The following is a 5,154-nucleotide window of genomic DNA, read 5'->3' as shown; positions in this document are numbered from 1 at the left end:
TCTTTTAATGTCAGCAAGGTTCCATTGCAGTGAGATCATGCTTCTGCAAGTGAAAGCAATTTTAGAGTCAATATTTTTCTCCCCAAATGGGACAATAAACAGTTGACAAAACTGCGTATTGTAGGTTCTCCCATTCAGTGGGAGAGAAGAGAAGCACCCGTGAGATTATGGTTTGTATACAGTAGTAATTGCTCGTTCTCATGTCCATTATTCGCACTTGCTCATGCATGACAAATATCCATAATCCTCAAAAGACTGACAGCAGTGAGTTGGTAAATGTTCCCTGAGTCTGTACAACACACTCCTAGGAGATAGCAACTCCATTTGCTTTGGGTGCAAATTACTTTTACATTGAAAGCAATCCTACATCTTCCCTAATGGGTATTTCCTGCAGGTTTTCAAATGATGCTCCTATGGAAGTGAATTATGGTATTGTCTACAAAGATTCCAGGTTGCTTTTCTTAAACTGCTGAATGACACTGAAGGAAACACTGCAATACCTAACACTGATGATCAGGCCAGCACTCTTAAGAGAATCTGCAGTGAGTGTATGTAAACTTCACTGATGGCGCAATCCTATGCATGCCCACTTGGGAAGTAGGGGCCCAATAGTGACCTTTGCACACCAGCTCAGCACCAGTGCAGTGTTGCAAGTGTGCCGTAAGGCAAGCCTGCCACACATTCTGCCCAGCCAACGTGGGCACTGGCTCAGTGCTGGGCAAAGGGCAGTTGACTGGCACTCTGGGAACTCCAGATGGTGGAGAGATGTGGGGATGTGGAGGGAGGTGTTCCAGGGTGGGGGAAGGTGTGGTGGGGGCAGGAGGGGGTGGAACCCCTTCACCTGATCTAAAGCCCTGTGATGGGCCTCTCAGCCTGACATGGAACTCTGTTAAAATAGTCGGCAAAATAGCCAGCACAGAGTTGAGTCAAGTAGCCTCATTGTGGAGCTACTTTCCTTACGCGGGGGAAGGGAACAAATGGCCTGGCACACTCATCATGCCACAGCAGTCATTTTAGCACCCCAGCAAGCTGGGCAGCTCAAGATAGGTCTGCCCGTCTCTTGAGTTCAATCGGACTTTCTCCGAGGTAAATATGCAGAGGATTGCGTGCTTAGTTTCAATATAGTTGGTGTAGACTTGAAGTGTGATTTACCCTAGTCTTGAATTTATAGGTGCATAGACTGCACTTGAATATAGTATATCCTATGCCAGTGTTCTGGCTTGCAGGAATTTTGGGATTGAATTGGAAACTTGAGGTATGTCAACCAGTCAGGTGCAAAACAACTGGCATAGCACAGTTGACTATTTCCTTCATATACTGGCATGATCTGCACCTATAAATCTATATCTGTAGCATCATTAACCCAAGGGCCAAGAAAGTTTTAGAATTTGTTGGCTGTTCAGATAAGACATCAGCACTAGATTTTTTTAATGAGTTATAAATCCTAGGCAGTTATAAATATGAGTACAAATGGGACCATGCTGCACAACTCTCCTTCCCTCTCACCAACTTACACCCTCTCTAGCTTCAGTGCTTGTTTCAGGAAGGCAAAGCTGAACCCAGGTGAGCTTGCTCCATGCAAGTTAGAATCTTTGCATCTCTGCATTTTAAAGTTTCTAAAGGTTCAGCACTGCGCTTCTCAGTCAAGTATTAGCAGAGTGGCAGTTTCTCAGGAGTGTACATCATGCTTATCTGGGATAACATATCTTGAACTTAAGAAGAACCTCTGTTGCTGGTAATTGCTATCAAGGAATATTGTAAGCCACTTATGAACAACTTGTCATTGAACAGCAGTATATAAATATTAAGACAGAGATGAACTGTGGAGGAAGATGAAAGACTGGAAAGAGATGACAGATTAAAGTTTTGCTTTCTCTGTGTCCATCTTCCACTGTGTATTCTCCCCTTCTATGCATCTTCTTGTCTTACTCCAATTTTCTCACTTTCCTTACTATTCTACTTTCTTCATGATTAGGTTGGCATATATGCCTCTTTCATGGTTGGATTTAAAATTTTCTCCAGAGCAATGCTTGTGTAATGCCCTCTGTCAAGAGAACACTAGTTGTGTGCATGTTTTGTGACCGATGAAAAAAGGAAACAAATGGGATCCATTTTAATTTCATCCATGACAGAACATCAGTCTGAATGACGTACCCAATGTCATCCATTACTGAATGTTTACAGAATGTCAGCGCTCTATGTACCAGATATAATTGTCACTTATTAAGCTTTTCAGGGGTGGGTAAACGCATATGATTCCAAAGGTCCCCAAAGAGAGATCTTCGCTGGGCACTGTAGTTTGAGGGTACAAAGCATTTTCTATTAGAAATCCTTTGTCTGCTTCACAGAGCTATAGTTTTGAGTGACCCATGAAGTGAAATGACCAGTTTAGCTGCAGCTGCTTGGGTTGTGGTGTCTGGGTATAGCATGGTTCATACATGTGTAGAAGAATTTTTGGTGCACATATGTAAATACTGTGACCCAAATGTGCAAACTAGTCACACCTGTGCATTTCTTTATGATCCAACAGCTGGTGCTGTATGTGTGCATAACTCCTTTTGTAAATAGCTGACACCCTATCAATCCGCCTTACGGGAAGAGGAATAGGGGGCTAGATTCAGTTACAGTGCTTTTCATGACCTGTAAAACAGCTGATTGGTTTAATCTTTCTCCAAGGGTTTGTGTACTGCAAGCCCTGTAGTGTACTTGAGTCATAGCCTACAACCTAAAGTTTGTTTCTTTTGAACAAGGGATAGTTGAAGAGTCTATCAATATTAGCCTGACATGTAAGAAGGAACATTCTCAAATACTTAGTCAATGATACTTTTTGTTGTCAAAAGTTTTTCTTTTTCCTTTCACAGTGGTTATCTTCAAAAGCCAGTGTATTGCTGTTGAAAACCCTCTGTCATTGAACTAATACTGCACAGGTTTTGGGATAAGCAATGCCTCTATTTGAAGTCTGACTCTGGCTAACCAAGCTTCCGCTACTGTTCTAAGTATGAGGGCAACAGTTACATGTGGTGCATCTCTCTTCTCCCTTCCCTTGCATTAGCTAGTCTACTGAATGCGTTTGACAATGTTAAGCTATAAATATGAAAATACCAATTCTGTGCAATTTTGAAAATTCGCCGAGGTGAAAATGTCATCATATTAAATCTGTTGCTAAGTCAGCAACATAGAAATGTAATTCTCCACACTAAAAGCTTCATATGAGAAAGAGAGAGAGAGAGATCTGCTTTTATTGCTTTAGCAGTAATTGACTTCCATAGCAGCTGTTTTCACATACATGAAGTTAAAATGTTGGACTGTAACAGAAACTATCCACTATGGAAACAGCATGCTGTTGTACATTTAAAAATTGCCAGCCTGAGCATGAAACATGTTTTGGCTCAGCTAGGGTGTCCATTAGATGTTGTGGCAGTGGTATGGGACCCATGCTAATGTAATATTTAAATATACTGACCGCATGGGGAGTTGGTGCCATGGGGTCCTTCCCACTTATCAGTTCCAGTTAACTTAAGAGGACCTGTTGGATCAGACTACGTGTCCATTTAGACTAGTGTTGATGTTTTCCACAGTGGTCAGCTAGATGCCTCTGGGAAGTTGAGAAGTAGAACATGTAGACAGCAGCCTTCTCCTTCTGTTGCAAGTGGTATTCAGAGGCATACTGTAAACTTGGAAATCGTATGCAACCATCATGACTACCAGTGATTCATTGTTTTGTGGTCCATGATTTTCTCCAGTCCCACATTTTTCTCTCAATACTGGAATTGTGGATCATCAAATAGAACAGGCTGGTGGAAGATTTAGGCTAGAAGAAAGGATTTCACAGCACATGCAATCCATCTGTGGAATTAATTGCCACAAAATATCGAGGTGGCCACTAGGCATGACTTTATTGGGGTTTTGATGTGATCTCAGCGCTGGATTTGCCAGAGGGGGACATAGACCTTCTCAGTGCTACCCTAGGGATTCCCATCCAGCTTGTCCCTGCTCCACACTGATTTTCCACTGAATGAAGAACTTTGCCTTTTTTATAGGAGTTATGGGGCTATTTGTTTCATTGGTGCTGATTTCTTTGTAATTCAGAACAAAGTTTTCATACAACATCGTTACTCAAAAGTAAGTTCCATTTTGTTCAATGGAGTATACGCCCTGATAAGTATGCTTAGGACTGCTGCCCTAATTGCATCCAATGGAAGTATCCTAAGGAGCAATCCTTTCTTGTTCATTGTAACTGTCTCCTTAGTTATCTATGTGCTATAACCAGATAGAAAACCAACAATACTTGTGAACTTCTGGTCCAGTTGATGGTATCTACCAATAACCTGTACCCTCATCTTTTCTTCTGCCTGCTAGCAAGGCATTGCTTAGAAACAGTGCATTCAGACTGAGGAGAATCAAACCTTTCAAGTGAATGATTTTTAATTTTCAGTTCATGTATTCTGCATTTCTTTTGGAGTAAATTCAGCCTCCTGTACTTAACCTCCAACAGTCCATCCAATTATGTTGTATTTGCATCTCTTAAAAACACATCCTCATAAGGGCAGAAAAGTATCTTTATGATTGTTTCCCAACACCATACAAAGGGAATCACAAAAGATTCCAGAGACAGGACAGGCACAGTCTATCTTAGTTTCTATAGTGGCAGATTGGTTTTGTCTGCCTGAATGCTTAATGTGTTTTCTGAGTTGCATTATAAATGGGAACATGGCAGGTGCTCCATAGTCAGTCTAAAACGTGTCTCACTAGGTGGGGAGGGGAGCGCCCCTTGTGTGGGGACACACAATGTTTGTAAGGAAACAATCTCCCAAACCGCTTGCACAGATGGCCTCCAGATCAAAAACAGCCTCTAGCACTTGTTTTCTTACTTGCACTTGTGCCTGTTGATAGCAACCTCAAGCCTGAGTTTGAGGGTCAAATGACATGTGCCATTCATAATGCATTTGGCCAGGACACAGTTTCTTGGCTCAGTTACTGCAAGTGCTTGGAACATGAGCCTACATTGGAGCATCCAAAACGTGCAGATTCAGAGACCCTTGGCTATGGCGCATTTCTGGTAATTGGTACTGTAGAAAAGGAGAGCAGAAACAGAGACTTGGAGCCCAAAATTGTAGTAATTCCTCCTGAATAAATTGTTTTTAACAATTAAAA

The sequence above is a fragment of the Tiliqua scincoides genome, chromosome 3 (assembly GCF_035046505.1).
Source record: "Tiliqua scincoides isolate rTilSci1 chromosome 3, rTilSci1.hap2, whole genome shotgun sequence".
NCBI lineage: Eukaryota > Metazoa > Chordata > Lepidosauria > Squamata > Scincidae > Tiliqua > Tiliqua scincoides.
Note: the sequence above shows the minus strand (reverse complement) of the source record.